Below are 12,414 nucleotides of genomic sequence, written 5' to 3' on the forward strand. Positions count from 1 at the left end.
GAGCACTCTGTCCTTGGAGATGCTCTTCCAGGAAGGAGGACTCAGTGGAGGGGTGAAAGCTGATTTCTTCCGTGTCTCAGGAGCCAGGAGAGGCAGTAGGGTGCAGGGATGGGTATCCTGGCTCTGGTAGGACCGGGTAATAGGAGGCTCAACTCTGTCTCAGCTTGTTCCAGCCTGTTTGCAACCAAATGGTGTTCTCTGAGCCTCAGTGCCATTATCTGCAACCAGAGTTGCTGAAGGATCAAATGGAGCAGATGAAGTGCTGTAAACTGTAGCCCTATTGATAGAAGACTCTTGACTTTGTTCCAAAAACAAAGTGTGCAAACAGGAAAGAAGTCAGCTGTGGCTAGCACTGTGCTACAAGACTCCCCCGCTCCACCCTACCCCCACCCCCACTGGATACTGGTTATTTGGCTTCGTTCTTGTGACCGAAGACCAGACAGGAAACAGCTTAATGAAGAGAGGGTTTATTTTGGCTCGTGACCTGAGAGAACAGAGTCCATCTTGGTGAAGGAGGCATGGTCATACCACAGCAGCAGAAGGTTGAGATGGCTGGTTACATAGTATCAACAGTCAGGAGGAAGAGAGCAGACAGGAAAAAATGGGCGTGGCTATAAGCCCCACCCCCCACCCTTTCTCCAACTTGGCCCCACCTCCAATAGGTTCCATAAATTTTCTAAAACAGCGTCACCAGCTGGGAGGCAACCATTTCACACTCAAAACACAAGTTTTTTTTTTTCCCCCACAAGTCTGGGTGGCTTCTTCTCAGGCACCGCGCTCTTTGTGTGGGGATTCTTGGGGGTTTTGTTCCAGCTCGTGACTTGGGAGAGAAGCCAAGCCAATTAGGGGTGAAGTCCAGACCTGCAGAACATGCTAGTGTTGCCAAGAAGCTTAGACCCTGACCCAGGATGCAGTGGGCATGGAAGGACACGGTCCTTGGCTTGATGGCTTCATAATGCTCAGTTCAAATCCCACCTCTTGGCCACATGCTGAGTCAAGATCAGTGGTGATAAAATCCTTCCGATGTGGGAAGTCCGACTCATCCCTTTCTACCTTCCATTCCGGTCAAGGCCTGCCAAGAATCCCACCGTGAGTAGTGTGCCCTTCTGACTGCAGGAGAGGAGAGTTTCTGCAGAGTGCTGTGAATTGGATACTTTAGTATTTTGCAGAGCCGCTAGCCTGAGGCTCTTACTAGGACGTGGGCAGACAATCAAGAATCCCGCGCTGGTTCATGTGCTCTGCCAGGGCTCTACTGCGGTGAGTCTGGTAGTGTAAAGGGGCAGTCCCTCAGTTTGTAGCCACGGAATCTCATTTATTTTCACCTGGCAACTGGTGAAACTTGCCTTCCTGTGCAGGTCTTCAGTCTCCCATTGGCACGCCATGCTGCACTGAGCTTACTCAAAACCACACCCCTCTGCCCTTCCTGGACCTCCTGGATGGTTCCTGTTGCCTACTAGAGCCTTTTGCATGCTCTTGCCTTTGATTCCATTATGCCCGATTGTTGACTTGAAACCCCTTAAGTGCTCTGGGCTTTCCCAGTCCCTCCGGAGGAAACCTCGGGTTTCTCCTTCCTTACCACTGCATTTGTAAGGGTTGGCTCAGGATCACATCCTCACCGTGCAGGCTAGAAATGGTTTCAGTTTCTATTCTCACTGTGACCAAATCTGTAACAGAAAGCAACTTAAGAATGGCTTTAGCTTAGCTCCGGCTTTGAGGGAGCAGGCCACACGATGGGGAAAGTGTGTAGCCAGAGCAGCCCTTGGCTGGCAGCAGGAGTGGGAGGCTGCTCGCACATCTGAGCAGGTCCAGAGCAAAGGCAAGAGTCCTAGAGGAGTGAGTCATCTGGATTTCTTCTTCACTCATTAATTATATGTGTTTGGCTTTTTGAAGCAGGGTCTCACCTGGGTCTGGGCCTGGGTGGCCGCTGAGTTGGCAGCCTGCCAACACTCTTGTGCCTGTGCCACCAGGTCCAGCTCTCTCCCACTTCACCCAGGCAAGAGGCAAGGCTAGCTCTCCTGTCTACGGCTGTACTGGAACTCACTCTGTAGACTTGGCTGGTTTCAAAGTCACAGAGATCTGACTGCCTCTGCCTCCCGGGTACTGGGATTAAAGATGTGCAGCACCAAACCTGGCTAAAAAATACCTTCTTACTGTGCACAAGCACAGCAGGAGTGTAGAGTCAGATGTCCCCGCCAGCGGGGACCCAGTTATTCAGGGTCCCGAAGAGGCTTTCTACCTGTGGGCCAAATGGGGGTGAAGAGAAGAAGGAGACCAAGCAAAAGTTCTGTTGTCAAGGTCTCGTTTATTGGGATGAACGTTACAGCTTTTAAGGCTTTCAGGTAGGGGGAGTGACCTTTGTGAAATAGGTAGGAGGGGGAGATGAGGATATAAGCAGTGATAGCTGGAGGCAAAGAGGTCAGGCGGTAGAGACACCGGGTGTTGACTCAGGAGATAACTGATTTTTACTTAGGCTGAAGCATCCCGTGAATGTTATCTTCCTGTGCCATAAATTCATGGGAGAGGCTCTTTGAGGAGTATGTGTGGCCAAGAGTCACGTAGCCACTTTGAGCTATACAGTCACAAAATGGCCAGGCCCAAATCCAATATGGCTCCTTACAGTCAGAGGGTAGCTTTCAGGAGTCAGTTCTCCTCTTCTCCAGTGGGCTCCAAGGCTGGCACTCAGCTGGTCAGGCATGTGTGGTCAGGGGCTTTCACCCACCGACCTGTCTCTCATGCCGCTCTCTGCTCACTTTTAAAAACCTTGTATTGATTCTTTGTGAATTTCACATTGTATATCCCAATCCCACTCCTCCTCCATAACCACCCTCTGCCCTTGCAACTACCCCTCAAAAGAGAACAAAATATAGAAACAAACAAACAAAAAATCTAACTGTGGAAACTGCAGTGTGTCACGGTGTGTCCCACAGTATACCTTTTGCCCAAATAGCTTCACCTGCAAATGTTCATTGTAGCGAGTCATTGGGCTGGTTTGGGGCCTCTGGCTTCATGATACCATCAATGCTGGGTCCTCACCAGGATTCCTCTGTTATCTGCTGCTGTCCTGTGTCACAGGGGGCCTGTAGCATTGGTTCTGTGGGAGCAGCCCTTCACATGCTCCAGCCGTTCATACATGGGGTAGATGCTGGGTGGGCCAGCTGAATCTGGCCCGCGTGGTAGCTGAGTGGGCAGCCTGCCAGCTTTCCCGTGCCTGTGCCACCAGGTCCATCTCTCCCACTTGACCAAGGCAAGAGGCAAGGCTAGCTCTCCTGTCTGCAGCAGCTGGCAAGTGGCTGTCCTGTGCTCACACCATCTGGGCCAGGTCTCCCACTCCCGTACCCTCAGGGCCAACTCTTGCACACTGCCCAGGCGAGAGTCAGGGCCAACTCCTCCATACTCATGCCCTCTGGACCAGTTCACATGCATCCCTGCCACCAGGGCCAGCTCAGGCCTGCTCAGGTAAGGTGCAGGCCGGCTCTCCAGAGAACTGCAGCTGGCAAGGGATGGGGGCAGCTCTATGTAGCCCTCAGAGGCCAGCATGGCCCCAAGTGGCAGCACCTGGGATGGACCAGGGATGTCCACGTGGTCTTCGGTGGTAATACGGGCCATGGACATCGGCACAGTGCCTTGCTGCCGCAGGGCCACACACCCAGTGCCTTCTGTTCGTTTTTATTCATTCCAAGATCCCATGTCATATGACACGGTGCTGCCCACATTTGAGATAGGTCTTCTTCCACCTGCAAACACCCACAAAGACCATCTAGAGAGTCAAGTCATTAATGCATTGGTCCATTCTCTGGAAAGCAGACACAAAGCACAGGAAGACTCGTGCAGCGAACAGTCCCTTCCTGAGACATGCCCCAGCCTATGAAGTTCACCGTGCACACTCTCTGAAGTTGGGGATCTTGGAACTAGTTTCAGAGGCTGGCGGAGCCCCATGCGATACATAGTTTCTCCTTAGGAACAGGGCTGAGGGGAGTGAACAAGTTACTCTCCCTTGCGTGCGCTGGGCAGCCTCTGTTCTTCAGCAGAGCACAGAGTGCACCTGGGAGAGAGTGGCGCTTGTGTGGAGCAATTACCCTGTTTGTGCAGGAAATAGGGAAGGCAGAAGGCACCGGGCAGAAATGGCAGTTTGAGTGCTGAGCACGTGGTAGTCAGTCATTCAGCTATTAATTCATTAAACACACACTGCTGAGAATGGGGGCAGGAAAAGGCAGTAAAACTGATAGGGTACAATCGCTTTCCTCAAAGAGCTGATAATTCAGTTCTGGGAAGTTAAGAGATATGAGTGCTTGCTCTTCGTGTGTGTGTGTGTGTGTGTGTGTGTGTGTGTGTGTGTGTGTGTAGCACAGAGAAGAGAGAGGGTTATCCTGTCCTGGTAGTGGAAGACCTCTGATGCCTGTAGCCTGGTTTGACACCTTGCACCTTTCTGTAAAGCCTCAGGTCAGCTTACTGCAACTGAACTGCCTGGAGGGGAGTTCCAGACCCTAGATGCCAGTTCCAGTGACCCCTAGTCTGCCTGCACCCATGAATGCCTGCCTGTCCACAGTTTCAGGGTCACACAACTCAGTAAAAAAATCACAGAGAACTTAAGAAGGGCCTCCAGTTACTAGATATGCTTTTGTAGGTGCAAGTGTGTGAGCACACATGTGTCCACATGTATGTGTTCCCTTGTGTTTGCATATGTGTGGTTGGTATGTGAGTGCATTGTGTGTGTGTGTGTGTGTGTGTGTGTGTGTGTGTGTGTGTGTGTGTGTAGGTCAGAGGACAACTTCAGTATTGTTCCTCAGAAGTCATCCACCTTGCTCTCTCTTTTCATTGTTTGTTTGAGACAGGGTTTTACTGGCCTGGAACTTTCTTTCTTGGATAGACTCATCACACCACAGGAATCCACCTGTTGGCTTCCCCAGTGTTGGGTTTACCATTGTGCACTACCATGCCCAGCCTTTAAAATGTGGGTTCTGGAAGTTAAACTCAGGGTCTCAGGCTTGTAAGGTAAACGTTTTACTGACTGAGTTATCTCCCTGGCCTGTTCTATGGCTTCCTTATAACATGCATTCACAGTACAAGGTTGAAGAAAGACACATACCTTCAGTGTCCTTCCCTTGGGGAGTCAGGTTGTCACCCTCCTGGCACATCGACCTGTTCACAGGCTGCAAATCTCCACTGAGCTGCAGTCTGCAAACCAGCCATTAGGACTTCAGTCTGCCTGTTCAGTAGGCATGATGGTTTAAACCACTGATTCACCATTGAGTTCCTGCAGGCCCCTTCTTCCTTAGAGCCTCTGGCTGGACCTTCTCAAGCCCCATCGGAACACTAGCTTGGGAGCTTCCAATAATCACTTTACTAGTGTGAAGAAAGCATTCATCAGGAAACGCCAAGACTCTTTAGGACCTCTATGGCAGGCTCCAGGCTAAGGAGGAAACATTTCAGTCAGTACATCTTGACTTAAAATATCAGCCTGCATTTTGGAAGTTAGACATCCATGCCAATCTCCAGCTTTCCATGTGACTTTGGGAGGCTCTGTTAACTCTGATTTGAACCATTTTTTCTTTCTCTGTACAGTGCAGGAAGTGTCTTTCTACCATCAAGGCCATTAAAAACCCAGGCTAGTTGAAATGAACCTATTGAGTCAGTGAGGAGGTGGATAAGTGAAGACTCATTACAGACCCAGTCAGCGCTGGCACAGAGCCGACTGGAGGAAGGTCAGTCAGGAGCAGAAAAGGCCATAAATTGGGATTCTTGGTTCACAATTCCATGACTACCTACCTGAGACACTTTTGTCAGGCCACTCAACCATTCTGGACTGTGATTTCTTATCTATAGACTGAAGAACTGAGACCTGGAAGCCAGTGGCCAACACTGCTTACTAAGTAGTATAATAATTGTTCTGAGAGAATGAGAAAACCCAGAGAAGCAGGGCTGACCTGGGAATCTAAGCCTTCAGTCTCTCAGGGCTACCGTTGAGTGATTTGCTGCTGTTCATCTGAACCTAGGCTGACTGGTACTTTCAGCAAGTCTACCATTCTAACCATTACAGACCTCCCCCGCCTCTGGGGAAGGGAAGCACCGTGCACACTCTCTGAAGTTGGGGATCTTGGAACTAGTTTCCCAGTCACTTTAGATTGGTAACTCTCCATTCGCTAATGGGGACCGAAATACCAATCCTTGAGGGCTGTGGTTACAATGCATGCTAATGTGTCTTGATGTTTTGCAGATGGACTAATTTGCATAAATCTGCTTCTGAGCACAGCTGGCCTTGCAATAGGAAAGCGAGTTATACCCTTTCTCGACTCACCTCTTGCTCCACTGAGTAACTTTTGCACAGCAAGTAAGTCACATTCCACACAAGGCCAAACAGCTCTTAATGCTGCTTCTGTAATTAACTCGCTTTGTTACCCCCCTTGCTGTCTCTTAATGTATGGACCTCTGGATAGGACACCATTTGCCTTGTCCGACAGGTTGAATTTAAAACATGGTAAGTGCCAATGAGTCAGGGATTACCGGAGGAGCAAAGAGGTTATTTTATGGTCAAGGAATCATAGACAATATGGAAGGAAGGAAGGCCTACCCCCACGATTGAGAGTCCGCCGTAGTTCTCCCTCGATGAGTCTCCACCGTTACGGTAGTCGAGTGGCCAGCATAGCTTCCTTGGTGAGCCTCTACTGCTATGGTAACAAAGAAGTAACTCTAAAATCATTTAGGAAATGGGCCATGACTGGGAGAGTCCAGAGATCCAGAAGGGCTTGATGTCTGGGCTAGAGTGTCAGAGAAGAATCCAGAAAGAGGGAAATCAGAGCTCCCTTTCAGCATCTCTGGCTGGAGAACAAAGACATGGGGTCCTGCCTGGCTAATTTCAATCTCCGTTTTCATCATTACGATGACTACAGAGTCTGGTGACCCTACATTCTGGTCAGAGACCCTGAGTCTAAAGAGCAGCCAAACCACATTCTGATTTCCGACCCAGAAAAGATGTACAACAACGAAGGCCTTAAGCCACTAACAGTAGCTGATACTTTGTTGTCTATGGTTTGACTGTGTCCCCTCACCCCGGATCTGCAGTAACCTAACAGGAAGCCCAGCACAGCTCTGCACTTCCAGTCCCAGGTTGGTGACGACTCGGTCAGTGATGCTGGCTTCTTTACTCTTTGTTCCCATTCAGGTCCCCACCCAGTGAACCAGATCAGTCACAGAAGACACCCTGCCTCCGGCTTCCCCAGCAAGCTCCAATCTGAGCACGCTGAAGTGGTCCCCACAGCTCTGCTTCTTTAAGTCTTTCCACTTCTTCCTGCTTCTGCGCCTCTGCTGATTGGCAAAGCACAATGCTGGTGGCCTTGCTGTGGCAACGAGGTGGAAGCGAATGGCCTACCTGCTCTTTGTCTCGGGATTGGGGATGACTTTTGTTTCTACACAGAGTGAGATAGCTTCTTGCTGTCATTTTAGAAGGACAGAGCCATATGAGCCTTCATGGGGAGAAGGGAAGAGGGCTGTGGAATAAGGTAACCTGTCCTTTTCGATGAACCCTGGATTCTTAAAAGAGAGGCATTGGTTCAGAGTGAAATGGACATTCTCCTGGGTCAGGCAGTGACAGACAACAGTAGGCTCTAAGCAGAGTGCTGTCTATGACCACCTTTCTAACCCCAGAGAAGACGTTAGCATCTCTGATCGCCCACAGTGAAATATGGATGATTCAGCTCCTCCAGGGGTAAAGTGTGTTCTACTGCAGATGCTGCTGACATCATGGGCAACCTACTCCATCTGTCATTTCCTCCCAGCATTCTGCTGTCTCAGGGCTCTTGCTCTCATCATGTTTCCCAGCAGAGCCACAGGTGGTAAAGCCAGTTGTCAAGCCATAGATGACAAGTGTGACCCCACAATGCCCAGCCAGGGCATGAGGGAGGGGTTACCCTAAGGGAGGCCAGGCAGGGGCATCAGTGCTCAGGAAGAGGGGTTGGCATACCCTCAAGGTCTAAAGAATAAGCTTCACTCCACAGAGAAGACAGACCAGTGGTTGGTTAATTAATAAACATCTCTTGTCTCCCATCTGATGTGACTTTGGGGTGTACATCTGTTACTTTTCTGTAGCTGGCACAAAGTGTCCGACAAAAGCAATTTAAGGAGGGAGGAATCAAGTTGGCTCACGGTTCAAGGGTGTAATCCATCCTGGTGGGGAAGGTGTGGGGTAGGAGTGATGTGCTTGCTCACAGAGGTTCCCCTGAGGGCTTCTGGATAGCAGGGAATTGAGCCGTGAAGGGACGAAAATGAAACTCAGTTCAGCCCAAATTAGGTACTAGTGCTGTGCCAAATCTTTGAGGGTCTGATACCTGTTTATTTCAGCCATATTTAAGCGCAGCACAATTCTGGAAGTTTTCTAATAACTCAGTCCCATGAGTAGGGCAAAGCTTAAGACATGGTTCTGTTGAAGTTCTTTACAGACTACGTATGTATGGATTCTTTCATAAGATAGGTTCTGTTGACTCAGAAACAGTGTGCACAATAAAGGTCCAGGGAGGATGGCTGTGATAAACACAAGGCCTGTGGGTGTCAGGTTGGGCCTGGCCCTAAGATATCACAGAAGTCACTTAGGCTGTTGTAAAGCACAAGTGACACCACCCATAGGGTTGGGTTCTACGGCCTAGAAGCAATGCTCAAGATTTAGGAGGAAAAGGTCAGAGATAAACACACCTAGTATTCTGGAGGATATGGGTGGAGCCTGGCTCAACAGGGAGCAAAGAATTTCCAGGTTGTAAGCCACACCTCCCACAGCCCCACACCCCCAGCATTTCAGACAGCCGAATATCTTCTCCCTTTGGAGAGAGAAGTAGCACGTTTACGTCTTCCTGGCTTCTTCAGTGTTTATCTGTGTACACAAGGGCCTTTGCCTCTGCATGGTGATGTCACACCACGGTCAGGGAGAGGAGAGTTGACTGAGGCTCCATTCCCCCCCCCCTTTTTTTAAAGATGGTGGTTGTCATATTTATTTTTCTGGCTATAAAAGTAATACACGAAGAGCGCTGGGTTTGGTGAGAATGCTTTGCGCCCTGGCTCTGTCACATGCCACCTGCTGGATCGAGAACAGTTACTTCTCAGAACTGCCACCTTCCCATTTGGAAAACCAGACTAGGCACCCGGTTGAGCTCCCTCCACGGATGGCAGTGCAGATCCAGGAAATGGGGACATACGGTAAACTGGAACGTGCTGACAAATGGAAGGGGTTAGCGTCACCATCCTCAGCTGAGGTAGCACCAAAGTCCACGCTCCTGCCCCTCCCCCCGACTCCTAAACACAATTCAGGGCCACAGACAGCCCCGGTTTGACTAAAAGGGAGAGATCACACAGATCTTCTCAAGCCTGGCCAGATGGGGCCTCCTGGACCTGGTCCCTCCAGAATCGAGCATCTGCTGCGGCCAGCTGGGTACGAATCTCCTCCAACTCAGGCCCATCCTCTGGAGATGGCTCACAGAAGGATTGGATGAGACCAGCGGCTGAGGCCTCATACTCTACAAGCTGCACTTCTGAGCCTTCCAGGCCGAGTGTTGGGCGGGACAATAAGCTTCAGTACTGTATCCCTTGCGCAGCAGTACTGTATCCCTTAGAGAAAGGAAGCATTCTGGGGGTGCCTCAGTGACCGCCGCATAGCCCTCGTACAGGGCGCGCCCTGCAACCACCATCCCCTGTGGACTTCAGCACCTGGAGTCTCCGGAGGAACCGCTCCAAGGCAGGTTGGCCCATTGACCGGATCTCGCTGCGGTCCAGGTGGACACGGGCATCTGGGCGCCCATCAGAGCCTGTGGCGAGGGTGACGGTAACAAGTCCTTCGCCCGCTTCCAGCAAAACCCTCAGGATCACAAACCGGGCCTGCATGTGGGCCTGTCGCCAGTTGGCCATCTCTGGGGTGTAGAACTCCAAAGCCAGCAGCCCAGCCCGGACCATGTTGAGCCAGTTCACATAGACTACATCTTCTGCATCAGTTCCCTCAAAGCCAAAGATCTGCAGCACTTGGGGGTTGAGACAGAGGTAGAGGCCCACACTCTCGGGCCCGGCACTCTTCGTAGCTGGAGGCAACAGTGCTAAATTTGCTATCCCATGTCTCTCCACTCCGGTACCAGCTCTGGATCTACTCCCCAGTCTCCGGGTTGATCACTGTCCCCTGGTCAAAGTTGAAAGCACCTTTCTCATCCTGTACAAAGAGCTTGCCGCTGCCGTGGCCCAACAGCTCATGTAACCCCACCTGCACATCAAAAGATGGCCCCTTCCAGCCAATGTACAGATCCTTGTCTTTTTCCTCCATGAAGGTGAGTTTCTCCCACTTTGTGGCATAGGCCACAGCCAGCACATTCCTCAGAGACACATTCTTCTTCTTCTTTTTTTTTTTTTTTTATTAACTTGAGTATTTCTTATATACATTTCAAGTGTTATTCCCTTTCCCAGTTTCCGGGCAAACATCCCCCTCCCCCCTCCCCTTCGTTATGGGTGTTCCCCTCCCCATCCTCCCCCCCTTGCCGCCCTCCCCCCAACAATCTAGTTCACTGGGGGTTCAGTCTTAGCAGGACCCATGGCTTCCCCTTCCACTGGTGCTCTTACTAGGATATTCATTGCTACCTATGAGGTCAGAGTCCAGGGTCAGTCCATGTATAGTCTTTAGGTAGTGGCTTAGTCCCTGGAAGCTCTGGTTGCTTGGCATTGTTGTACATATGGGGTCTCGAGCCCCTTCAAGCTCTTCCAGTTCTTTCTCTGATTCCTTCAACGGGGTCCTATTCTCAGTTCAGTGGTTTGCTGCTGGCATTCGCCTATGTATTTGCTGTATTCTGGCTGTGTCTCTCGGGAGAGATCTACATCCGGCTCCTATCGGCCTGCACTTCTTTGCTTCATCCATCTTGTCTAATTGGATGGCTGTATATGTATGGGTCACATGTGGGGCAGGCTCTGAATGGGTGTTCCTTCTGTGTCTGTTTTAATCTTTGCCTCAGAGACACATTCTTAAAGCGCTCTGTCTGTCTCAGGTCATTATAGTTGAGGATTTTGATGCCCGCAGGGATGCTAGAGCCGGCAAAGGTAAGGACGTCCAGGGAAGTGAAGTCAGGCATGAGGAACTTGTCCTTCTCCAAGGCAGGAGGCCAGGGCAGCCCCTTCAGCAGCTGCTCAGCACTTGCAACCAGCGCTCGAACTTTGCACTCATGTCTTTGTTTACCATGGCCACGAAGCCTTCAAACTCTCCTCGGGAGCCGAAGGGGTCATGGTAGCTCTCAAGGAAGCCAATGTAACTCCCTACAATGGGACCTTTGTCCTGAATCCAGAAGCAGGAGCCCCTCTTATGGGCCTCAGTGGAGCCCTGGGTGAAGCTCTCCACACACTGGGCCAGCATTTGCTCCTGGTGGCGATTGGCTGCGTAAGCCTTAGCTTTCTCCAAGTGTTCTACCACCTACTGGAGGATTGGGGGCATAGTCCCCATGGGTGACCCGGAAATGGTTCCCCTGGAACGTAGCTGTTCAGCTTGGAAGTCAATTCAGAGTGGAGAGCAGGTTCTGTGTTGAGTACTGAAGCCAGTCGCACCTCATGGTGGTACTTCCCTTCCTGGCCGACCACCCTGAAGAGCTGGGTGTTGTATGCACTGAGGTTCTGAGAGTCCAGAGAGTCCTGGGCCACCTTGGCATCTTCCATGGTACAATCCCCAGAGAAATAGGTGGTGACTCCCTCCTTCCCCAGCCCAAGATGTCGAAGCCTTGGTTCCAGGGAGAACATAAGCTCCCCACAGGTCTGCCAAAGGTTCCTGGCTTCTTCTGGCTGCTGTTGGACAGCCTTACTCCCCAGGATCACACGCTCCAGCTTTTCCTTGGCCAGGTTAGGAACAAACTTGGTGTCACCGAAGGACTTATAGTTGCCCGTGTTGGAGTAGACCCCTGCAGTGTAGGCCAGGAATGCCCGATACTCTTCTTCCGTCAGGCCCTCAGCCAGGGCATGTTGGCGTAGCTGGTCAGGATCCTGGGCAGGGAAGAGGCGGCTAAGCAGAGCATAGATGTAGGGGGCTTCAGGGGATGTCTGGAGCAGCACAGCCAGGCCTCCATACCAAGCGGCTCTAGACAGGTGATGGGCCTAGAGGCGCTCTGCGGGTGACAGCAGGCAGAATGCCTCCCGGCAGTCCAGGCTAGACACACCAATGTCATTGGGCAGGATGTACTGGGTATCTGCCATGAGCCCTGCTGCAGCTGTTCTGTTCGCAAACTCACTTCCATTTCCCCTTTTGATTCTTTAGTTTGGGACCATTCCTTGGATGGTAACGTGGGCATTCAGGGTGGCTCACAGGAGTGCCCAGAGAGGGACGTGTCTATTGGGTGATTCTAGATACTGTCAAGTCGATGACCAATATTAACCATCACAGGGAGAAAAGATGAACTTAGTTCTCCATCACCACCCAGG

General features: G+C 51.1%; 1 long non-coding RNA gene and 1 pseudogene across 4 annotated transcripts; one reads left to right on the forward strand and one right to left on the reverse strand.

Annotated features, from left to right (window-relative positions):
• The first annotated feature begins 398 nt into the window (after positions 1 to 398).
• LOC102549408 (uncharacterized) lies at positions 399 to 8,040 on the forward strand. 4 transcript variants are annotated; one of them, XR_010054080.1, is made up of 4 exons: positions 1,111 to 1,257; positions 5,563 to 5,702; positions 6,215 to 6,328; positions 7,160 to 8,040. It is a non-coding gene; the product is annotated as an uncharacterized LOC102549408 (long non-coding RNA). The 4 variants fall into 4 exon arrangements; XR_010054078.1 differs by lacking the exon at positions 5,563 to 5,702 and having other exon boundaries at positions 399 to 1,257; XR_005487969.2 differs by lacking the exons at positions 1,111 to 1,257; positions 5,563 to 5,702 and adding an exon at positions 594 to 1,089.
• Positions 8,041 to 9,224: 1,184 nt separating this feature from the next.
• Dpp3-ps1 (dipeptidylpeptidase 3, pseudogene 1) lies at positions 9,225 to 12,414 on the reverse strand (annotated as a pseudogene).

Source organism: Rattus norvegicus, chromosome 8 (assembly GCF_036323735.1).
Source record: "Rattus norvegicus strain BN/NHsdMcwi chromosome 8, GRCr8, whole genome shotgun sequence".
Classification (NCBI taxonomy): domain Eukaryota; kingdom Metazoa; phylum Chordata; class Mammalia; order Rodentia; family Muridae; genus Rattus; species Rattus norvegicus.